The following is a 25,575-nucleotide window of genomic DNA, read 5'->3' as shown; positions in this document are numbered from 1 at the left end:
GCCCTGCCAGTTTGGGGCAGAGATGGGGGCCACTCCAGGGGCTGCGACCTCAGCCCAACTGGGGACCACTGGGGGCCCGGCACCTCCTCAACGTGGGCCTGGCCCAGGGCACTGATGGTATCTGAGCCAGTGTGGGGCCTGGGAGCTGGGATCTGTTGCCTCCAGGAAGCCCTCCCACTGGGACCACTCCTTTCCTTTCAGACAAATTCCTCACCTGCCAGTCAGCAATCCCACCGTAAATACTATGACTGCTTACTAACATTGTACAGCCAATCTCATCTGGTCTTCATAACAGCACCGTGAGCTCTCTCCCCATCTCCCAGATGAAGAAACTGAGACTCAGAGAAAGTGACTTTCCTCAGCTCACACGGTAAGTGGTAGAAGCTGGTCCAGCAAGAAGTATAGAGGTGCCTGGTCATCTCCCACTGCCCCTCCCACGTTTGTGCAAAATGGGGCTTGGAGGGGAGAACCAACGCAAATGAGTCCCCCACCATGAATAGAAAATGCCATTCAGGCAGTAGACAGGCAGAAAGACCCCCCAAACCATCATAATGATGAGGGTTAACATTATGGAGGTTTCCTCTTTGGCATGCCCTCCTCTGTGCTAGAAATGAATCAACTCACATAACCCGCACGGTAACAATTATGAGCTCCCCTTTACAGGCAAGTGACTGGCCCAAGGTCACACGTGGCCAGGACGAAGCAGAGCCTGGACTCACACCCAAGCAGTTCGGCTCCAGAGCCAGTGCCCTGCACCTCCTCCAGCTCCAAAAATACTCTGAGGGCAAGTCTTAACACTGCCCCTAAGTTCTCTGGGGTTAAGTGGGGACAATGACAGCATTTGGCCCACAGCATGCTACAAAAAGCTAATTGATAATATGGCTGCCAGGCATACCGTAAACTGTCGAGTCCTGTATAGTGGATCCGACCAATATCCCTGGGGCTTGGGTGGCATCTAGGGAGCCATCTTTTTATTGTTGAAAATTCAAGAGAGGGGTTGAGGAAGGCGGATGGGAGGCCAAGCAGGTGTATGGGACAGGGAGGCAGGGACAGGAGAGGCAGCTGGGGAGGAAGTGCCGGTACAATGCGGGGTGGAGACAGACAGTAGTTGCACTGAGTGCAGACTAGCATTCCTGGGGGCCTGCTGTGTGATCTTGGGCAAGTCACTGCCCCTCTCTGGTCCCAGTTTCCTCCTCTGAAAATAAAGTGCAGCAGAGAAGTGGGGTGATGGAGAGTGGGATGGAGATGCTCCGTGAGGTCACTTCCAGCCTCACTGTACTGTTTCGGTGTCCCCGAGAGCTGGCTTGTGGCACGGCAGAACACGGGAAACAGATATTATGGTGAGGGTATGGTACACAGGGGTCTCCACAAGCTTCACTACTGGAGAGCCAGAACTCCAAGTAAGTGTAAATGCCCTCAGCCTCCTGACCTCCATCCCCCCCACCCCAAACTCACCCTTCCAACTCCCCAGAAATCTGAGAAAATGGAACACTGGGGAGATACCAGATGGAGAGTCATTGATCTACTCTGAGCCTCAGTTAACTCTTCTGTAAAATGGGGGCATGGGGACTATGGCAAGGAGGTGGACAGTCCAGCTCTGCGAGCCTAGGTTTCCAGCCTTCAAGGGAAGCTTCTTTCTCCATGAGGTTATGTGTTTCCTGAGGATAAAAGCTGGGAGAGGACAGGAGCAGTACTAACTCAGTTCTTCCTGGGGTAGAGCACCCTCCAGAGGGAGACGAGACGGGTGCCACATGGCTGCTGAGAGGAGGATGAAGGAGGGGCTTTACCATCTCCAGGTTAGATTCTGGATCAGCTTGGGACAGGATACCACTTCCTCCAGGAAGCTCCAGTGACTATTCTGGGCGCTGACTAGCCGAACGCATGGTGGCCATCCCCATCTCCTGCCCATTCCTGTCTGGGTGCCCCCTCCTCGCACTCACACACTGGCCCCCCTGCCCCGCAAGCCCACGTCTTCCACTGATGGACCACGTGTCCCCACCAGGCTGACCTCCGACCCCGCCCAAGGCCCACTAGAGAAATGCAGGAGTCAGGGCTTCTGTCCCCTTTTCCAATTTCCTTTTGCTTTGATATGGCAGTTCCTTTGATAGCCTGGACTTCCAGGCTGGGGTGAAGGGCAGCTCTCTGCAAGGAAGAAATAATTGAAAAGAACACAGGGCAGGAAGTACAGAGCCTGCCTCCTTCCCCAGCAGTGTTCAGACCAGGCTTGGGGACACATCCTGCAACCACGGGGCCCCTCGGAGGCTCCTCCATTGTGTGAGGTTCCCGGTGTGTGCAAACAATGAAGACTCTGCCACAGTGGGCTTACAGAAAGCGTGGCATATATTACAGCTTAACATTTAACAATTTAATGCTTTCACACAAAAATTACAATGTAATATAATTGTTCTATTAACACGGTAATTACAGGTTTATTTTTAATTAATTCATAATATGCTGCAGATGGTGTGGTCTGGTGATAGAACCAAGTGTTGAGTTATAGGATGAGCAGTTCCTTTTGAGCCTGTCGGGGTATCTCTGAGACAAGGAGAAATACCTCATTTGGAAATAATGTCAGAAGCTGAATGAGAGAATGGGGGACCCAGCCTGAAAGCCTCTCCTGCCCCTTCCTGCCCCCCACTCCCTCCATGACAAGCTCTGCTCACGAACATGCCTGCTGCCCCAAGATACCATGAAATACAGACCAGGATGGAAATTTCTAGATTAACAGTCCCGACACCATTGACCAGATGAGAGACCACGGCCCCATGCAGCAGAAAGGGCGCTTGATTTGGAGTCAGGAGAGCCTATTTTTCAAACACACCTCTCTCACTTATTACTTACATGGCCTTGGAAAAGCCGGTTCGCCCCTCTGAGCCTCAGTTTCCTTGTTTGTGACTCGGGCACAAAGAAGCCCTCCTGGGGGAGCTGCAGTGACACAGGTGACGTGATTCCCGGTGGGCTCAGGTGAGGGCGGCACCTGCGGCGCTAGCAGCAGAACGGAGATGAAAAGCCAGGCCAACGCTGAGCATCCCCTGGCCTGGCCCCCCCTCCGCAGCCGAGCACGAGCGGGGGAGGGGCTCAGCAGCCCCTGAGTCTGGAGCCGGCAGGGAGAAGCTGTGTCACGTGGTACAAGTCATGCCACCTCTGTGAGTCAGGCTTTCACCCTCCAGCCATGACATGGGGGTAGAGCTTGAGGTCAGGGAGGCACTGAGCACAAGAGCTGTCACCCTGGGGCCTCCCACCCCGCTGCTGCAGTTCCCAGAGTAAAGCCGTCTGCACTCAGATGCCTCTGTCTATGCAGCAGGGAAACAGTCAGCCAAGTCAGCTCCAGCCCTGGGGATTAAGGGACATGGGGAGTGGGCCGGAGCCCGGTCAGAAGGTCCCTCACAGCAAGCCTGACTGTGGACACAGGGACCTTCAGACCTGCTCCCAAGCAATCCCCCCATTTCCCTTCCGTCGCAAAGCCAGAGACCAAGCCCCAGGATTCTCAGAGTGTGGAAGAGGACAGCAACACCCAACCCCCAGCTCCCATTGGGTGGGGGTGGGGGGAAGCTGGGGAGTGAGACTCCAGGCTGGGGGGGATCCTTAGGTGAAGGTGGGTAGGGAGTCCAGAGGAACCAAGAGGAAGCTGAAGGCGCTCAGCAGAGAAAGAGGCTCCTTCCCCAGTCCCAGGCACATGGAGTGTGAGGAGCCCACTGGGCTGAGAGCTGAAAGCTTCACTCCTAACTCTCAGTTCGATCTTCAAAGTGGTACCGTCTCTCTGGGTTCACGCAGCTTTCTTCTCCACCAATACTTGCTCCCTCATCCCCATGCCGCTGCTGAGGGGAAGCTTCTAGAACACGAATCTGACATGTATGTGGCCCCCAGCTTCGGCTCTCGTGCCTCCCCACTGTCTGCACATCAGTGAGTGAACCGTGTGGCTGGCGTCGGGTCACCTGTTCTGGTCCTTGCTCCTCCCCTCCTTATCACTGAGAGTGCAGCACTCTGCCCTCCAGACTCCACACCCTCAGCTCCCCAAGAAGACTTGTCTGCCTGCTCAGGTCAAATTCAGGTCCCTGCCCCTGAACAAACTTTCAGCCTAGCCCCTGGAGCCCTGCGTCCGAGGCAGGGGCCCACTTCCTCTCTTGGTGACTCGTGCGAGACATGCAGGCCACTTGCAGGGGGGACAACCTGCTTTTAGCTGCTGAGTACCTCAGAGGTCAGCCCCTTCTCCCTGGGGGCGGGGACCTGGAAGCCCGAAGCCCTCGAGCAAGGAGGAAATGGATCTCACCCCTGGCCAAGAGGTATAGTGTGAAATAAAGTCCCTCGAAAGGGCTGCAGGGGCATCAGTGTTCTGGGAGAAAACCCAGTTTCGGTCAGAGCAAGAAGATAAAGGGAATGTGGCTCCCAGCTGCCACCCCTCTCCAAGGACCCCCTCCCACAAGCCACCGGCCTCAGCCTCACAGAGCTGCCCGTAGGGGGGACCTCTGCCATCCCTCAGGCGTCCAAAGCCCTGCCACAGGACAGAACAGCTACGGGGCCTCCAGGACAGAGCCTAGCGTAGGTCTCATCCCCCTCCGCTCCCTGCCCATCAGCCCCCTGCTGATGCACTCTGGCATCTGGCCTGGCCCAGGGCTTATCCCAATGTGGTCCTGCCCATGGCCTAGTCCGACCCATCTCCCACCCCTTCCCAGACCCCAGGCCCTCCGCCAAGCCCTCTGGATCCCATCTGGTCATTAGCAAATGCACCACTCCTCCGCCTCTGCTCTGACGCTTCTCCGGGCCTTCTTGCTCAGAGACGACTGGTTCTCCGAGAACATCATTCTCCTGCAGCCCTTTCAAATGATGCCTACCTTCTCTGACACTACATGCACCCCCTTACTTCTAAGTGTCACCTCCCAGCAGTGTCCCTAGCTTCTTCCTCTAACTTCTTGGAAGGGCGCAGCCACAGACATGTGCCGCCTGGCCCCCTCCCCCCGCAGTCTCGGACAGACCTCGTGCGCTCGTGAGTTGAAAACTGCCTTTGCCCTCTTCCCCTCCATCAGACCCCCAACATTAGTCAGCGTCCAGGAAGAGGGTCCAGTCAATACACCTGTCAGTGCTTTGATCTCCTCACCGCCAGTGACCTTTTCCTCCCTCCCTTCATACGCTCCTTCTCTGAACCTCCCATCACCCCATCTGTGCCTTCCCTGAGATCTGGGTCATCAACGTCTCTGAGAACCCTCTGGCCATCACCCCCTCTCCTTCAGCTTAGCCCACTCCGACACCCCGTCCTGGCAGTGCACGGAGCTCTGCGAGACGCCCTTCCACCTTCTCCCCGGGGCAGCGCCCCAGCTGTCCCGTGACAAGAGCCCCCCACACCCTTGTCCCTCTCTGCTTTTGCCACATTACCTGGCACGACCCTGCCTGTGATCAAACCCGACAACCCCCTGCTTTGTGCCGGCCCCTGACAGCTGAAAACCGCGAACGAAAATCAGGCAGGCATGATGGCTGGACCTACCTCATGCTGATGGGTGCTCAAAACCGCCAGGCTCTCCCACGACAGCCCCCCGGAAAATTCGCTTCGCCACTGCCTGAGACAACTGTTTCCCACATCTCTCCTCAAATCTATAACACGCTTCTCACCCCTCTTCTCTCACCCCGTGACCTTGTCTCGTGTTTCACAGGAGAAAAATAGACTCAAATAAAAAGCCTGCCTGTCTTCCCCACTCTGATTCCCTCGTTCTCACCTCTCACCACATCTCAGCCCACCTCCTCAGTCCTCCTTTCCATAATAATGCAGGGCAAGCCTCTGCTCCCATCTGTCACCAGCCTCCCTCACTGGGCTCCCTGTACCCCCTCTTGCCAACTCAAGGACGTCGCTTCTACCATTGTCCCCATTCCCTGCTCTGCTGGAACATTCCATCACCACACAAGCGTGCCTTCAGTGTGTCGGAAAAATGCCACCGAGGCGGGGGGGGGGGAGGGGGCCGCCTGGCTGTCTCGGTCGGCAGAACGTGCAACTCTTGATCTCAGGGTCGTGAGTTTGAGCCCCACATTCAGTGTAGAGACTACTTAAATAAACAAACAAAAAAACCCAAACTTTTAAAAATCAATAAATAGAAATGTCTCCATCCCTTCCTGCTGGTGCCCCATCTCTCCCACTTGCCTTCATAGAAAACCTCCTGCAAAGAGTCACACACATTCACTTCCCCAGCTCCCCTATTCTTTCATTACCTCCAATCAGCTTTTGTTGCCACCTGTCCACTGAAACAGCTGTGATCCAGGCCACCAATAACCCACACTTAACAAAGGTCCATTGTCCCTTCCCTGTTCTTGCCTCGTGTAACCTCTGGGGAGTATTCCTCGTGGTCGACTCCTCCCTCTCTTCGAAACTGTTGCTTTCCTTGCTTTTCTCCTTCAGGGCCACTCCTTGCCCATTCCCGGGCCCGGCTTCCCCTCTGCATGGGCACTAAATCTGGGGGTGCCCCAGCCCCCTTATGCTTTGTATGAACCCACTCTCCTCAGGGGCTCTCATCTACTCACACGGCTTTATCCATCATCTGGGTGCTGACCACCTTCACATGCATAGCTCCAGCTCTGACCATCCCTTTGACCTGCAGACTCACTTATCCACCTGCTCATTTAGCATCTGCCCTTGAATCTCTGAGGAATCTCAAACTCAACCTGTCCAAAAAGAACCTTCGATTTCCGCTTCGAATCCATTCCTCCTTCTCCCTACACACATTTTGTATCTCGGGCAGTAACACCTCCATCGACCAGTGGCTCAAATAGTCAAAGAGACATCCTTGGATACTTTTTTCTGTCACACCGGACAGTGAATCATGCTGGCTCCCACTCCTAAACACATCCCCAAACCGACCATTTATCACGCACCTCTACCGCTACCCTCTCACCTGCACTATTATTTCTCCCCCCTACACCTAACCTCCCCCCCACCGCTTCACACAGCGGCCAGAGCAAACATTCCCAATGTAAACGGGTCCCACTGTGCCCCCCCTGCTTAAACACTCCAGTGGCTTCCTGTTGCAAGCAGAGTAAAACCCCCAATACCTGACCATGATTGGCAGATCAGGCTCCCCCGGGAAGACCCTGAGATGGAAAACAGCATGCAGAAAATTTACCAGGGATTATGCTCGGGATGTGCCTGTGGGGAAAGAGAAGGAAGCAGGACTGATGGGGGGGTAAGGCTGGACCTCAATACAGTTGTAGCCAAACCCTCAGGAGCTCTGAAGCAGGGGTAGGCCCTTCAGAGCTGTCCTGGGCAAGGTGGTCAAGCCTTATACTCCCACCTCGACCTGTCACGGCTGTGGGCTATCTCTCCCGAGGCACAAGGTGTCTTCCTGAATGGACCAGGCAGCTCTCTTGAGCTGACCACAGTTCCTAGAGAGGGTCTTAGCTGAGAGCTTCTTGCTGCTGGAGGAGGAGGGCAGCCCACCCCAGCATCCCCCCCACACAGCCCACAAGACCTGCGTGATCTGGCCTCCTCGCCCCCAACACATCTCCCACCACTCCCTCTCATGTTTACTCTACGCCAGCCACACCGACCATCATTTGGCCCCTAAAGCGTGCTATGCTCAAGATCTTTGCTGCTGCTTCTGTGTCTCGGTTTCCCCATTTGCAAAATGGAGACAACAGCCACACCTATCTCAGAAGGGGCTTGAGAGGAGTCAGTGAGTCAGTCTACGTAAAGAACAGTGCCTGGCACGTGGAAGTGTTATATAATCAGAAGCGATGATGACAGCGGTGACACCGATGACAAGGACAAGGACAGTGGAGGAAACTCTCTTACCTCTTCCCTGCTAAACCTCCTACAGTGCACCGGGCAGCCTCCCCACGACCGAGAATTGTCTAGCCCAAAACGTCAGCAGCGCCAAGGCTGACAAATCCTGGTTGATATGTTTCTTTTCCGTCTCCTCACACAAGACAGTCTTGTTCTCCCTTAGACCCACCGTACTGCCACCACGTAGATGCGCAGGGAGTGTATGTTGGCTGGCAGTGCCCATATGTCCTCACCATGTCGTAGGCAGGCCAAAACTGTTCGCCGGGGAAATATGTGATAAGCTCAGGGACTTCAGAACTGTATGATCTTGGCGAGTCATTTAACCTGTCTGAGCTTCAGTCTGCAATTTGCTCATTTGTGAAACAGCATAAATGTTCATTCATGCACCAACAGTTACCAAGAGCTCACTGATCCCTGCCTGTCCGCTCTTCAGAACTGTTTGGGGGATAACGAGCTCCGTGGATTCATCCTGTGGGACCGGCTGACATGTCACCTCCCCTGTGAAGTCCTCCCTGATCCTTGACCTCCCCAGCGTTCCCCACCCCGACTAAAAGTCTATCCTCTTTCAGGTCCCCCAAGCCTCATGTTCACACCTCATGGTAGTGTCGTTGGCTTGAAATGCTGTTTTAGCTCTCGGCCCTATCAAATCCAGCCCCCCCCAACTTTTATATCAAATACTTTGTAATGGCTCATCCACAATACTGAAATGAAATTCATGGATAGTATAACCTACCTAGACACATCATTTGAAAATAAATCAATATAATGTCCTAACTGTAATAGAAAAGTAAAATGAAGATCATTTATAATAACATGTATTTCAATATGTAAATGCTCAGGTTCGACTACGCTGTGAGACATAGTGAAGAATCAGAGCCTTGTCCCCACACGCTGGATCACCGGGAGGGCCTCAGTCTCAAATACAGCCTGACACTCAGGGGTTGTGTCTGGAACACAAATATCACAACGAGCGTTGTCATCGGAAATGTGATTTTCCAAAAATGATGAGTAACTCCTGGTAATGCTTCCAACAGAACAAAGTACAATCTCCCTTCAATTTACACAGTAGTTGTATTCCTGGGAAATTCAGTGTATATTAAATTCGTGACACAAATGCTTTGTGTTTATAGACAAGACAAAGTTAGGTTCCAGGCTCCAATAATTATAAACAGGTTTTTCCCTTCCATGAATGTCAACCCGGGTATTCGAAAGTCACGCAGGATGCCGGGCGATTCTTGATTGTGCAGGGCTATCCCATTGTTGTGGGGCTTGTAGCAGCCTTTGCCCTTCCCGGTAAATGCCAGGAGCATCTCCTACAGTAATGGTGACCATCGAAAATGCCCCTACTTGTTCCCAAAACTCTCCCTAAAGGCTGGTGCTGTCCCCGTGGAGAATGTCTGTCTCTTTCACCCAACTGTGAGCCACCAGAGGGCAGATGAATGTGTTCTTCCCAGAACCTAGAAGAAGCTGGGTACACCCAAATGGCTTGAAGTAGCAGTGATTTCTTATTTCCCCTGATGCTGGGTGGGGATGAGGCTGGGGGCAGTTCCTCTAAGGTTTTCCAGAGTCTTGCTCATGTGGCTACATTCAGCTGGAGGGTCCATTCTGCTGGGAGGTCAAAGCTGACCCTACCCACATATCAAGCAGGCAGTGTTGGCTGTCGGCCAGGGAGACTTCCTTCTCCTCCTCCTGATTTCTCATTCTGCAGTAGCTAGACTGGCTCCCTTGCATGACCCCTCCAGACAAAGCTGCAAGCTTCCTGAGGCCTGGGCCCCAGATCACAAACAACACCCTTTCTGCTGCATTCTGTAGGTCAAGGCAAGTCACAGGCCACGCCGGGGTTGGGAAAACAGACTCTTCTATGGATGGGAGTTGTGGTAAAGGGGTGCGTGTACAGGGATGGGAGGGATTTGTGTGCATTAAACAATCCTCCGCTTGGGGTCTGCTGGGAAGGGGGAGAGTCCCAAATGAAGGCATCAGCTGGATCAAGTGATAAAATGGGCACACGGAGGAGATCTACTGGTGTGACAGAGTGGCAGATGGATGACGATGAGGAGCCTTCTGGAAACACCAGCGCACGCCCCAAGCTGCTGGTGCCACCTCGGGGGTGTAGCTGGTGGACACACAGGCCAGGAGGCGGGCGAGACCTCCTTAGCATCTCTAGTACCACCACCAAACTTGTATTTTTCCACAAGACTGCATAATTCACCAAAGATACAATGACTTAAGGCAGAACATAAACAGCGTGTGTCACATGCCCGTGGGGCTCTATAACTCAGGCTTGCCTCCAGGGGTAATTAAGACATCCTCCGAAAACAGTACACCGTATGCCCTTGCACCTGCCGAACCCAGGGTGGCCGCCGGGGCTCCTCATGCCGGAGGAGAAGGTGGAGGAGGAGGAGGAAGCCAGCATTACCAAAAGAACACCCAAGTGCAGCAGCTGGAGGAGTTCAGTGTCAGCAAGAACCCCTCTCAACCCCAGGGGCCACTGTCAGACCACAGCCCAGAGTGTCTCCTTTTCCCGTGGATGGCGGAGAAGAGACGGGGGGAAGCCTGGCTGGGACAGAGACAGGATGAAGGTGAAATGGCCCTCCAGCGATGGTGTGTGTCTGAGTGAGGCTTCGAATTGGGGGGGGGGGGTCGCTTTCTGTAGAAGACAGAGGAAGGGACCATCGAGTCTCGAAGACCTACTCTGCATCAGACACTGTGCAAGACACTTCCTGCCCGTTTTCATCCAATCTGTCCCCATTTTATAGATCCGGAAGCTGAGCGTCAAAGGCGTGAAATGCTGTACCCAGAAGCACAAAGTTGCTTCGTGGAGGAGCAGGGACCACGGTCTTTGGACTCCAAAGTCCATGGGGGGTGTCTAGGAGGAGGGCGAGAGGCAGAAGTGTCTAGACAGCAGAGAAGAGAGAATGCTTTCGTGAAAGGAAGAAACACTTGAAGACCAGTCACAGAAAAGGGACATGTCCTATTCTACATGTCTCCAAAGGCCAGCACCAGGCCGGAGAATAAGTGTTATCAGGAGACAGATTCCAGTTTGAGATAAGGAAGAATTTTTTTTTTTTTTTAAGATTTTATTTATTTATCTGAGAGAGAGACAGTGAGAAACAGAGAGCATGGGCAGGGGAGGAAGGGTAGAGGGAGAAGTAGGCCCCCCACTGAGCAGGGAGCCTGATGCAGGGCTTGATCCCAGGACCCTGGTATCATGACCTGAGCCGAAGGCAGACGTTTAACTGATGAGCCACCCAGGCGCCACAAAAAAGAACTTTCTAAGGGACAGAATTGTCCCACTCTGAAATGAATGGGCTGTACGAGGAGGTAGTAAGTTCCCCATCCCTATAAGCATGTAAGCACAGGCTGGACGCTCACCACCGGAACTTCTGTAGAAAGGTCAGACCTGGTTCCTGCGCAGTCTCTTGGAGCTTGAGGTTCCCTGGGAAGGGCTGGGCTGCCCTGGCTGAGTGCCCCTCAGGTACAGGGACAGAGCTGGGGTACGGGAAGCTTGGTAACTAATGGAGGGGCCCTGCTCCCCACTTTCTGTCTTCCCTGGCCTTCCCAGAGCCACAAGATGTCCTCATCTCATCTGCTGCTCTCGCAGCAGAGCTACTGGCTGGGAGAGGAGAGGTCAGGAGGCCCCCAGCCCCACCCGCATGTTGAATGGCAACAAGTTAACCCCCTGACCCTTAATCAAAGGCTCAGAGCACAGTGGCTGGATGAATGCAGCCCTTTCTCCAGCTCCAGTTACTCGACAGCAAGTTCATGTGTGGCAAGAGGTAGAAGGAGCAGAGACCAAGACGGAGGACAGGGAATGGTCCTAGGGAACCAGAGCTTCAGCCACCTGGGAGGCCCCCCAGCCCGGCTGAGCGAGGCCTGGCCCTGGTATTAGTGGGGAAGAGGGCCATTGAGGCCATAGCATCACTGCTCCCTAAGCACAGCCTCATGCTATAGTTGGGGGTGGTACACAGGTGCCATCTTGAGATTGTGGGGAGCCTCCTGTCCACATCACCCTGTGTTCGCCCTGGGAGCCGCCAGCCCTAAACGTGGAGGAAGGTGGCATGGATAGAACACCCCCACACTCAACCCCCAAGATCCTTCCCACCTTTGGTATTTAACTGGGATTGTGCCATGTAAGGGAATGTCCAGAACAGGGTGGTCTAGGAGCCCTGCCAGCCCCCCTCCCTCTGCCTCCTTCTTTCAGAAGTACTTGGGGGTAGCAGGGGTTCTGGGCCCTAAACTTCCCTGTTGGGAGGTGTGGGAGGCTCCGGTCTGAGAAGAGCAGTCTGATGGAGGAGACAGAGACGCTACCCTGCAAAAGCTCCCAATCTGATGGGGGAGACAGAGTTCTGAGATGAACAACCCAGTCTGAGGGAGGAAGACAAACACCCAGAGACAGACTCCCAAAGGCTCACACAGCGAGAAGGTCCCCTGCCCTCTAGCCCACTGGCAGATGTGGGTGCTGAGAACAGGAGCATAAATGTAGAAGGAAGGACCGAGGTCAATCCTGGGGCCACCCCTGAGGAGGAGGTAAGCTTGAAAGTGGCTTTACTTCCTCCAGACGCTGCCTCAGAAGGCATTTCCCGGAGCACAGAAGTACCAGCCTGTACAGTTGTGGGAGCCAAGAAGAAGCAGCTTATTAATTTAATCCTTAAGCAAATTTACAAAATTGTCAGTGGATTTGCAGGAAGCCAAGGGAAGTGGCTTCTGGGGGAGCCGGCAGCAGCCGCTGTGGGGGGAGCGGTCAGGGAGGGAGGAGGCTGGGGCCTCACAGCCCCTTCCCAGCACCTCCTGGCGGGGCCCCTGCTTCTCTGCACTGCCCCAGTCTCTTCTTTAGGGAACAGAACCCCAACATTGGTCAGGGATGACTTCAGCCACTAATAAAAATAATTTTAAGAAACTGAGTGTTTCCAGCATGCTGGACACCGAACATACATTAACTCATTTTCTCTCTCTCTTTTTTTAAATTTCTTTCAGCTTTATTCAGGTATAACTGACAAATAAAACTGATCATATCATCTTCATAAATGAGTCAGGTGCTCTTATTATCCCCATTTCATGAATGGGAAAACTGAGGCACAGAGAGCTTAAGTCACTTATGGCCCAAGGTCACATGTGGTAGAGACAGGCCAGGACCCGAGCCAGGCTCCCTGGCCCCAGAAGTCAACACCCTTAACCTCTCTCCTCTTCTACCTCCCCTCTGTCTCCTGCCTCTCTCTTTCTCTTCCTTTTGGCTTCTGTCAGAAAGGAGAGAGACCAGGGAAGCCCAGGCTCCTTCCCCCACCCCCTGGGCCTGGGGGCCAACTACCTCCCATGCTGTCTTCAGGAATAGCACCTACTGTGGTCTGGCTGTCCCCCAGCCTCAAAGCACCTCTGCCACTCAGGGCCAGGGTCAACGCCTCTTGCACACCTTCCTGTCCTCCTCCCACCCCTACCATCTCTCAGGCCACTTCCATCCCAAGAGATGGAACCGATGAGAACCCGTGCAGCCCTTCAAGACGGGAGCCTGCTGAGAACATGGACTTGTGGCCCACGCCCTCCCCACGGGCCAGCTCGGTCCCTGACGAAGGCACAGCCTCTCTGATGGGGTCCCAGGCCTTGGAGTCTTACAGCAACTCCCCTGTTCGCTTACTAAGGCCTGTGCCCGGCAGCCTTCTGGTTTGAAGAGAAGCCCTCTGTGAGCCAGCCCAAGTCGGCCCCAGCTGACGGAATTTCAGTCCCCATGGAGGCCCCGGCCAGTTCACCTGAGTTCACTGATGAGGCACCAATAAGAAAAGAGAAAAGGCCTGACCAGCCGGCAGCCCGACCCCCGCCACCGTCCCTGGTCTGGCTCCAGAGCCTCTGTCCAACAGATCCCTCATTAGCATCTTAATGTGAGGAGCATATGCAATGAGGCATCAGAGAAAATCCCCAGCATTTAAATTCATTAACAGTCACTGGAAGTCTTCCGTGCGGAGGTGGAATTATCGCTAAACTGCTTTTAACTTCCCAGCTGTGTGCTAAACGGCAGAGGAGCCTGGCTCTAAGGGTTTGGGGGAGCTCGAGGGGTACTGCCGTCTGGGGGCCCAAGCTTAAGCCCAGGGACGCCCGGGCTTCTGGCCGCAGGGCTGTGTTTTCTAGATTCCATTCAACATCCTAATGATGAGTGAAAAATTCAATCAACCAGCTGGCTTGTCCACTTAGGAACAAACAGCCGCCTCGACTGATATTGATGTGTGCTGCGCGGCTCAGGTTAAGTTGTGTGACCCTGCTTCTCTCTGCTCAGCATCTGATGGATGGTGGAGGAAATGTCTCTCCTCTCCAGGGCGCGGACCCCCTGCCCGGCTGGACCCTCCTCACGCAGCAGTCACCCCCTCCAGGGAGCATTTCTGACGCCCTCCTCTCTCGGACTGGGTTTGGTCCATCCTTTCTGTCTCCATCACCCCATGCGACACACTGTCCCCATGCACAGCCGAGAGTACCAGCCGTGACCTTGCTGAGATCTGTCTCTTCCGTGTGCCCGGAGGGCATCATTCAGCCTCTGTGTATCCCAGAACCCAGCCAGCACCTGGCACAAAAGATATGCTACCCGAAGATTCACTGAATTAATTAATCGATCGATTAAGTGTTCCTCTTTGCCTGCAGTGTCGATCACAATGCCTGACTCATTGTAGTTTCTCAATAAATATTTGCTGAACAAATGTTGAATGACAGATAAGTGGTAGCTGCAGGGATAGGGTGAAGGCAAGGAGGTTAGGATTCAGGAATTCAATGCTTTAGTCAACAAATGTTAATTGAGTAATCACCATGGTGGCGGTTAATATTTATATTGGGTTTCTTATCTGCAGAGCACAAGTTAACTCATTTAATATTAATAACAATCCTATGCAGAGGATTCGAATACTATCCTCATTTTACAGATGTGAAAACTGAGGTACAGACTGTCTAAGCATCTTGCCCAAGGCATGTGACCCATGAGTAATGGAGTGGGTATTTGAACCTGGCGGGGGATGGAGCTCAGGGCAACACTGTCCAATCCAAGTATAACATGAGCTGTGTGTGTAACTTTAAATTTTCTAAGAATCCCATTCTAAAAAGTAAAAATGAGTTGGTGCCACTAATTTTGATAAGATATTTTACTTGATCCATCATATCCAAAATTTTATCCTTTCAACATATAATCAATATAAAACAAAGTATTAATGAGATACTCTACATTCTTGTTTTCATTCTAAGCTATCAAAATCCAGAGTGCATTTTATAGTCACCGCAATTCCCAGTGTGGACTCTCGACATCACCAAGTGCTCCTTGGCCACATGCAGCAAGCAGCTGCCATGTTGGATGGCACTGGGCCAAAGTCTGGATTCTTAACCACTGTGTACTACTGCCTCCACCCACCCGGTGTCTGGCACAGAGCTACACACTGAGGACACAAAGATGAACCAGACACAGTCCCTTCAAGGAGCCCATGGTTTGTTGGGGAAGATACACGGGACCTGACAACACACTGGGGTGCACATCGGTAAGGTAAGATGTGCTAAGATGTGATAAGAGCCTGGTGCTGTAGAATTGTATAGAAGGAGCACCTAACTGAGCCTTGGGGTTGGGGGCTTCGGTCAGGGCAAGTTTCCAGGAACCAGAGACCTGAAGTTTGAATTGAGGTTAGCCAGGTAAAGAGGCAGGGAAGAGCACATGCAAAGGTCCAGCAAGAGGGAGAGTGGACAGCAAATTCAGGTGCCTGCAGGCAGTTGGTTCAGAACAGTGGAGTCAGGAGTCTGAAGTCAGGGGGCAGGGGAGTGTTGAAAGCTGAGGCTGGAGTGGTGGAAGGGGCCAGAACATGCCGGGCTACAGGTAAGGCACCCTGAGAGGGTTTGGACTGGACCATAAGGAACACAGGGAGACACTGAAGGACTGGAGATGAGGAAGTGCTGGGATCAGATAAGCATTTCAGAAGTAGGCCTCAAGGGGTTAGCCGTGAATCCTGGAGGCTGTGGCCGAGGTCTGTGTGATGGAGCAGAGTACGAAGTTGAGTCAGCAGGACTCGGTGGCTGGGTGTGGTGGAGACCAACAGGAAAATCTGCCTCCTGGGTTTCCACTGGGATAATTGGGTAGATGATGGAGCCATTCCACAAGGAGAAGGAGCACCGAGGGGCAGAAAGCAGGTCTGGAGAAGAGGATGCTGAGCTTAGATTCTGTCCTGTTGAGTTTCAGGTAATGGGTGGCTGGCCTCAGGACAGCTTAGGAGAGAAGGCAGAACTGGAGGTTCAGATTGGGGACTTGAGGAGACAGGTGCTCACTTGGGACAGGTGGCAGAGTCTCTGGAGCCTGCCTTTTTTGGAAGATGAGGCACACACAAGATGAGACTGCAAGTTGTCCTGTGGTTACAGGCAGTTAAGCACAAGGAAGAAAATGTCCTGACAATTTAGGGTCAAGGAGACCCCATTAATAAGGAAATAACAAGTCACCTGTGTTTCCTCATTGACTCTGTGTTAACAGCTTTGGGGAGTAGACAGTGGAGGCCCAGAGAGGTTCAATGAGCTGTCCTTGACCCACAGCCCATCACGGGTCAAGCTGAAGGAAGAATCCAGGTCTCCTGACTCTAACTCCAGGGTCCTTTCGTCCATCCATCTATCCGTTCAGCAGCTACTTATTGAGCACCTACTATATGCAGTGCACTGGGCATTGGGGATGCATGGCTGAGTTCTGACATGTATGTCCAGGAGGATTTCAAGATGAGGAGGCAGAAAGGAAGACAGGGGGCAGTGAGAGGAACAGAATCTGGTGGTGGGAGCGAGGCATGCAAGGCAGTGAGGAGGGGGCTGGTGTGAGAGAATCCAGGCTGGGGAGAGGCAGGGGCACCGGCAAGATGAAGGGTTTGAGCTCCTTGCATAGCCCTAGGTTCACAGAGGCCTTGTCTCTCCAGCGCCTCCATGCTCTATTCTGCATGATGCCTTGCCTCTCCCTGTGGCTCCTGCTCGGGATGAGGCAGCAAGAACAAGGACTTATAACTCCAGCTTGGAAGCAGGAGAGCTGAGCTGGAGAGCTGGCTCAGCCAGAGCTCACGGTGTGGTCTTGCCTCCGTGTCCTCCTTGGTGCAGTGGGGACACTGGCCTGGGTCTGCCCTTCCCTGTCCCAGGTGAGCCTTGGAGTCACCTCATAGCTTGTCAATCATGCAGGTGCCTAAACCCCGGCTCGGGAAATCAGTCCTTCCAGGAATGGGGATCGGCCGAGCTTGGGAAGCTGTGTGAACTCTAAAGTCCTCTTCAGCCCTGGCCTTCCCAGAGCCTCTGGGATACACCAGGAGCAAAAGAGGAGCCTGGGAGGCTGTCAGACCCAAGTATTAAAACCCACGGTCTTCCTCAGCCTCCCACCTTGGGGGTCATCATGGTCATCATGGTACCATTTACAGATGAGAAGGCTCAGAAGCCCAGTTGGCCACACTCAAGAGCAAAACATATCACACTGCCCATTTTTGGTGGACCAGGTGCCCTTCCATGTTTGTCAGATTTCAAAAATAAAACAGGATACCCAGTTAATTTGGAATTTCAACAACAAATAATTTTTTTGGTAGAAGTATGTGTCATTTGACATGGGCCCAACAATTTGATGAAAGGCTCTTCCAGCCTCTGGGCTTCTGAACGCAGGAGGGGCCTTCCCCTGAAAGTTTCTCCTGCTGACTCTGAGAGGGAAACAGGAGGGCTATTTCCGACGGAGACACACGGGGATCATCTGTGAAGGAGGATCAAGGCATCAGCTTCCAGCAGCCTCTAGCACCAGCCCCTAGTGACAATCACCTCAGACCACTCCACGGCCCCCCAAACCACCAGCCCCTGCCCCACAGCCCTCAGCAGCAAAGCAGGACTCCCCACTCTTCAGGGAGAAAGAGGTAGGTATGAGATCAGATGATTAGGACAAGGCTGCCAGGTTACAGAGTGGAAGGACCTGTAACTGGCAATACCCTGAGGGGCTTCTGCCTTGGCTGGTCCAACCCGAAATGATGGGCCACAAGGCAGGACCTTGACCCACTTCAGGCCCAGGCCTGAGAAGGAGTTCAAGATCATCATCCACAGACAATTGTGTAAATCCCTTCCATCCCATACATAGCCCATCCCTAAACACATGCATATGAGCAGGTGCATGTGTGCACATGCGTGCGAGCGCAGACACACACACACACACACACACAGCACACAGGTACTAATATTCCCAGCACTTCCCAGCACTGCCCAGCTCCCTGCCCTCCCAAGTGCCAAGACAAACACCTCACTGTTTGGAGATTGAAACCTGGTATGCGGGGCACCTGGGTGCCTCAGTAGGTTAGGTTAAGCGGTTAAGCGTCTGCCTTTCCTCTCAGGTCATGATCCCAGGGTCCTGGGATCGAGCCCCGCATCGGACTCCCTGCTCGGCGGAAAGCCTGCTTCTCCCTCTCTCACTCCCCCTGCTTGTGTTCCCTCTCTCACTGTCTCTCTCTGTCTCTCTCTGTCTCTGTCTCTCTCTGTAAATAAATAAATCTTTAAAAAAAAGAAAAGAAAGAAAGAAAGGCTCCAAGTGGGACCAGCCTGGCTCCCGGCTCCCACAGGGGCACCCAGAAGCAGGTGTGCCCCAGGGACCGTGTGTGTCTTCCCAGAGCCCGCCTTGCCATGCACACACACTCCTGCCACTCCGGAGTATGGTCAGCCTGGCTCAGCTTCGGGCACACCCTGCAAAACATCCACACGTGGCAGTCATGTCCGCACACGCGCGCGCACATGTGCACACACACAGAGCAGTGGAGGTGCAGGAGGGGTCTGAAGCCACTTGCACCACCCCCCTCCATGTGCCACCTGGTCCCTGGTCCTCACAAAACAGGGATGGGGCCCAACCAGGAATTTTTCCAGGCTTATCATCATCCCTTTTTATAACAAACATTTGGGAATGCCCTCTTGAAATGAAATGGAATTCATAGAGAATACAACCTGCTTCCATACATAATTTTTAAATGCCCTAATTGTATTATAAAGGAGAAATAAGTGGGGAGGGACTATAATAAAACAATACGTATTTCAGTATGCGCATGCTTCAGCATGAGCCCCCATGGAGACCCAGGAAGGAGTCAAACACTTGCATCTGAATGCCTCATGAACACAAAACCTACAAATGCTGACAGATTCTGTAGCTTCTTTTGCGGACTGAGACTCCATGAGCAATCTTGCCATCCACAATGTGGTTTTCCAACTGATGAACAATTCTTAGTAAAATACTCATCATAACAAAGTCCAACCTTCCTTTGATTGTACTTGGTTGTTACATTCCTGGGAAATTTTATATATATATATATATAAACTCATGCCCCCAAAATAGTGGAAACATAAGTAACACAGAGTTCAGTTCTAGCCCCAGACAAATACACACTCCATGTTTCACGGGCATGACATCTGGCAGGACAGGGAGCCTCTCTAGCCTTGCGGGTTGCCCCGCCCCCTCCGACTATGGTAGTGGTCCCAAATACCCCTAGGGGGCAGCAGTGCTGTCACTGGGAAAAACCACCTTGGACCCTCTCTCTGACAGGGTGTCCCGAGTGCAGCTGCCCACCTCAGCAGACTGACGTGAAGGACAGGGGGGACAAAAGATGGAAACTGGTTTGAAAAAAGCAGAGCCTGTGATCCAGTGAGGTGTGAACATTCCCACAGAGGCAATGCTAACAGCCACAACGTGAGCATGGGTGGGGGGTGGGGGGGCACACAAAGGAGACTCATCCAAGCTAGGAACTTGTCCCACGCAGTCTGTGAGGCCAGTCCCAGGGTCCCCTTTGCACCAAGAGCACTGGAGGGTCAGGCACTGAAGCTCTAGGAGGTTAATTACTTGAGTCCAAGTTTCTCTAAGTCCAAAGCCCTTACTCTTTCTAAGACCCCTCCTGCCCTTTAGGAAAACCTCCAGGAAGGAGTAGGTATTTTCAAGGATGATCACGCCGTTCAAGCTAAAAGACAGAGAGCTTTCCCCAGGTGGGGAAAGAGTGTGGGCAAAGACATGGAAAGCGCATTCAAGTATTTGAGTCCTTGTTTGCCTGGAAAATGGACTATGGGAAGCTGTGATGGCAGGTAACTCTGGAAAGATGGATTTAGGCCAGGTAATAGATGGTCTTCAATGTTCAGGAAGGAAGCTGAGTCTGGCTTGATAGGGACTAGGGAGCCATTGAAAGTTCTTGAGCCGGGGAGTGAGGTGCTCAGATCTGCCTTTCGGCAATGCCCTGAACTGAGCTCCACAGCCTTTTCTCCAATCCCACAAACGAGGCTCAGCTCAGCACCTACTCCTAAGCCAGACCCCTTCCTGGGGTTGATGCTGTCAAGGAATTCCCCCCAGCCTCCTTGAGCTGTTTCCAAGCCATAATTAATTGCATGGTAACGAGGATCTAATTGCCTTCCCCCTGCCAGCACCCTAGAGATGATGGGCTGTACCTGGAAAAAGGTGTATTCAGAAAAAACAAGTTAATTAACACCCTGAACAAAGAGGCTGCTAATTACATTGTTTCCGTTACTTGGAAAGACACTTTTTAGGAATGGGAGCCTACTGCCTTGGGCTCACTATAGGAAAAACCATGGGTCTCTGGTTGAAGAGACCCTGCTCCCTCTCCTCCCCAATAAAAGAACTCCACTGACAGCCATCCTGACTACAGAATGAGGTGCACTTTCCTCTGGGAGAGCCAAGAACCCAGCAATCTTCTTGTCTCCATGTTACAGTTGGACCAACTGAGACCAGAGAGGACACAACGATTCAGCAGCATGGGCGTCTTTCCACAGTGCTCCTGTCTGCAAGAAACCCAATGAGCAGGGTGGCAGGGACAAGGGCAGGACCAGGGCAGACTCTTCCCCAAAGTTCCCTCCACTCATGAAGGAGGAAGTGTGTGCAAAGAGGTTAGGGGAGGCCCGAGGCTCCAGTGGAGTGTGAGGAATACCTCCCCTTTGTGGGGGGCTGCCCAGCTCACTAGGGGGCCCGGGTGAGCAGAGGGGTTTGGGCGTCTGCACTTGGGCTGCTAGCTCCAGCCTGGCCCTCCTGGGCCCAGGCAGCCCTCAGACCGTCCCCTCACAGCCAGTATACAGCAAGTCCCTGAATTTCCAGGGGGCTCGAATTGCTCCCCGAACATTCAGGAGACACTAAAGAGCCAGCAGTAAATATTTCAAGCTTTACTGGCCATTGAGTTTCTGTCACAACCACTCACTCACCTCTGCCATCGCAGAGGGAACAGAGCCATGGACAGTGTGGACGCAATGGGCGTGGCTGTGTTCTAAGAGAAGTGGATGTACAAAAGCAGATGGTGAACCAGATTTGCCCACAGGCCAGAGGTTTCCAACCCCCGGTATGGAGAAAATCCCCCACGGGCAGCAGCAGGACCCTGCCTCTTCTCAGTCCTCCTGTCCCTGGCACAGGTGGGCACTTACAGAGGCTGGTTCTGTGAGCCAAGCGGGACACAAGGGCTTGACAGTGACTATGTGGGAAGGAGGGTGAGGACTTGAATCTTAGCCTATAAGCTCTATGGGGGCCTCTCATCTTGTCCTCAGTGTCTGTCCGTGGACTTAGCACAGTTCTTGTGATATGGTCCGGGCATTAGAACAGCAGGTGGTGGGGGGAGGGGGGACTACCTGTGCAATCAGGAAAGTCCTCATTGGGCCCCAATCCAGAAGTCCCTCTGCTCCTCCCTCAATACCTTCCATGACTTACTGTCCAGAGTCAGGCTACCACCCTTGTCAAACCTGCTGGCCTGGAAGATTCTTGGCCTGGGGCTCTGGCTTCATCTCCCAGTGGATGGCCCGTCCCTTGGAGGCCCTTCCACCAGCTTCTCTCCTCAAGCAGACAATCCCTTGGCAGGTGTGGGGAGGGAGAGAGGCACTGGCAAGGCAAGCGTTCTGGGAAAATCTACAGACCATGATGGATGAGGGGGAGAGGCCGAGCAGCTGGACCCAGCAGAGCCTGGCTGCAGGCCTGTAGCCAAGGCAGAAAAAGGAGTAAGTCACAAGTGGCAGGGGCTTGGCTCTGAGGATGGGCTCAGGGCTCTCCAGGAAGCTGGACACTGTTCCAGGGGTTCCCAATTCTGAAAGCCCACAGTTATGGGAAAGGCTCCAGGACAAGGCAGAGGTATGGATGGAACACAGGGCAAAGGCTGGGACTGGGAGTTGGAGATGGAGAAAAGCCAGCACAGGCTGCCGCCATGTTGGCTGGGCCCCGTGAGTCTCTGACCCCTCCAATTGCCGTGGCGGCCCAGAAGCTCTGTAAGGAGTTGGTGAGTGCAGAGGGAAGGAGAGTAGCCAGACAGCCAGCCCAGCTCAGGGCTCCTCATGAACCAAATCCAGAAAAGGCCAGGGTTGGGCTACCCCCCAAGGAAGTTAAAGGCCCTTCCCGGGCACCTTGCAGGATCCTTGCCCATTCAGTCCTCCTCAGAAGAGGAGGCAGCAATAATGTGGGTCATGGGCATCCTGCTTGACAAGTATGACACCAGAATGGGAAGGGCACAAGGTCCTTAGAAAATATTACTAATCTGGTCTGGCTCCAGCGGGACAGTCACTGCCATAGTGTTTTACATGAATTGTCTAATTTCACTCTCTGGAACAATCTGTGAGGTGGGTATTTCTATTCCCACTTTACAGATGAGGAACTAAGGTACTAAGTCATCTGCTCAAATCCCACAAAGCCGACAAGTGTCAAGGTACGATTCAAACCTAGTTCTGACTCCCAAACATTTCCTGAATGCCCAGGGATAAAATTCAAAATACTTAACCAGCAACATGGCATGGGCGTTGAGCAACCGGAAGAGATGCTAGGTGACTGGGCCCCAAGATAGCCATGCTACATCTCCCCAGCACCCAGCACAACCCCAATCCCACACACACATGCATGACACAATCCATCTGAAACACAAACAACAAATCACCCCAGCTTTGTCTTCACTGCTGAGGAAAGGAACGCAAATCCCAAGGAGCTTGACGCTCCAGTGTCTACCATTCAAATCATCCTGCAGTCCAGTGTCCCTCGTTACAGATCATCTCACCCAGCTCCTTCATTTTACAGACAAGAAAACCTAGGTCCAGAGAGGGGAACCGACTTGCCCAAGATCACACACCAAGTTGGGAGCAGACTCTAGTCCCAAGAAACGGAAGCCCTCGTCCCCACTGTTCCATCCCCGTGGATGCTGGTGGTAGTGTTACCACTCAAGTCTATCCACAGGGGGAAAAATCTGCAATATGGAAAAGAAGCTACAAAACTATTTGTACCCTTTGACCTGGTAATTCTCCTTCTGGGAATCAACCCTTGGGAAATAAGCCAAAGGAAAGGGGGTAGGGGGAAGCGGTTTGACAAAGATGTTCGAGGCAACACTGTTTGCAAGACTGGAAATTTGGTCGGCACTCAAATGCTCAACTACAGTGGTAAGCAAACAGTGGTCATATTGATGTGCTGTAGTTATTTAAAAAGACAGCTCTGTAGACTAAGCGGATACAGAGGAACATTCAGGTAAAATACTGATAAGCAGAAAAGGCAGAAAGTGTCTTCACACGTTGGTTACCACCAAGCAAAACAAATGTGTGCATTAACAAAGGCTGCAGGAGATGAGGAGAGATGAAAATATCCTTATTGTTCAATGGGGATGGGGTGGGGTTTTTTTCGCCAAGAGTCGTTTAATGTCAAAATTTTGAGATTTTTAAGTTATCCAACGGTAATGGAGGAGAATGAATGGAGAACAAGGCTGCATTCAAATCCCTGGAGCAGAGTGTCCTAAATCCCGCTGAGCTCCCCTTCCATGCCTGCCCCCCACCGGCTCCCCTGAGACATGCGTGCAGCTCAGCGTCTGTCTCCCGCAAACCACCTTCTTGGAAGGATGGTCAACAAACTGCCCTGGCGACATGTGATGTCAGGAAGTTCTTCCACTTCTCTACCCAGTTCCCTGAGACTTTGGCAGAAGTGAGAACAGGGTCTGTGGCGGCATCTCAGCTGTGAGTCCTCACAAAAACATAGCCAAAGACAGAAGTAGAGGGAACCACACAGAGAAACGAAGAAAAAGTGAGACAGACACGGGGAAGGAGACAGTGAATATCAAGCTTCCTTGGAGCACATCTGGGGAAAATAAGCAGAGTTGTTGGTTCCAGGCCCAGGAGGAATGATGAAAATCCTCCCGTGCAGAGGGAGCTGGTGCACGCTGAGATAGGCAGCCTGCAGAGCCGAGAAGAGGCACCGCATTTGCCGCCGAATCAGAAGGGTGGGCGACAGGCACTGGGTCGAGCTGAGTGGAGAGCACAACAGAACTGCAGGAAAGGACAGTGATTAGCTCTGTGGGTGAGAAGGGCCCGTCCCCTTCAGCTCCCTCCACTCCTTCCTCCCAGCTTCATCAGTCCAAGGTTCATGGCTGTGAGCCTGGTGGGATCATATTGTCCCTCCCCCTCTCCCACCCACACCTCCATGTCGAACCGATGAGGTCGCAGGGCCTTAAGCAGAGCATACGAGCAGCATCACGGGCCAGCCACTCAAGAGGAACCTCTGATGTCAGTACTGGCATCTCCATTTTACAAGGGAAGAAACTGAGACTCAGGAAGCCAGATAAGGGATGAAGCCACCGCCTAATCCCAAAGTTTGTGTTTTCTACCAGACCACATTCCAGGAAAGGAAAGAGCCCTGCCAGGGATAAGTCCCTGGAAAATCGTGCTATGTCCCACTTCTTCAGGCCTTCGTGCCAGTGGACTCAAGGCTAAACATGGCCAGAACAAAAATCTGGAGTTTCACCATCAGGGCAGCAGGAATTAGACAAGTTTGGGGGAACAGAGCTTTCAGAGGGGAGCTCTTAGAGGGGCTGTCTGATCTCACCTCTGGTTACAGTTACAACTTGGGTCATCACCATTCTCGGAAGGAAAGACAACGCCCTTGCCACCATGCGTGTGGTTGTAGGATCCTGTTAGGCTGCTTTGGGACTGACTGTTTGACAAGAAGGCTGTGTGGATCTGAAACACACGGCCCAATATCTTGGACAAGACAGTGAAGCCTGCCGTGCTGAGCCGGGCACATGGCGCGTGGCCAGGTCACAGCCACCTGGACCGCACATGGGCTCCTCAGAGGTGGCCAACTTGGGAAAGGCCTTCCCTAAAAGGGCTGGGCTCAGCTAGTCAGATTCTCTTCACAGAATTTGAACTGGAAGATACACAAAGTTGCTAAGGCCATGAGGCTGCCTGGAATGACTTAAGGTTACGAGTTCAGTAGAAACCACGAGGCATTCCGATGTTGAGAAAAGGAAAAGAAAGCTATTGAAAGCAGGAGAAGCCGCTAGAGCCAGACAGAAGCCCCCATGTGGGGCACAGCTGAGCCATATTGATGATGTCTCGGCAGAGGGACACCCCAGCAATGCTCAATGCTGCTGGGGAAACAAGAAAACTAGATCCGATAGTTGCCATGGACCTGGACTTTTTTCACCGGATCCAATGACTGGGATGCCTGAATCCGGTACTTCCCATAGGATTCCTATCAGACTATGACTGTAGTCTTATAATAAGTTCCATTTGTTGAAAAACTTGAGTGAAAGTCTCTGTTCCTTGAAGTCCAAAGGTCTGAGCACAGAGCCCAGAACTGGGTTAGATTCACTTTTAAATATTCCCATGCTGCACTTCCCCATCACAGCCTGTTTGTCTGTCTCTCCCTCTAGAACAAAGCTCCATGAGATGCTGACCTGTTTGCCATTGTATCCCTGGAATTTGACAGTATTTAAGAAAGGAAAGGAAAGGGAAGGGAAGGGAAGGGAAGGGAAGGGAAGGGAAGGGAAGGGAAGAGAAGGAGAGGAAAGGAAAGGAAAGGAAAGGAAAGGAAAGGAAAGGAAAGGAAAGGAAAG

The sequence above is a fragment of the Phoca vitulina genome, unplaced genomic scaffold (assembly GCF_004348235.1).
Source record: "Phoca vitulina isolate PV1807 unplaced genomic scaffold, GSC_HSeal_1.0 scaffold40, whole genome shotgun sequence".
Lineage (NCBI taxonomy): Eukaryota > Metazoa > Chordata > Mammalia > Carnivora > Phocidae > Phoca > Phoca vitulina.
This window is presented reverse-complemented; position numbering follows the sequence as displayed.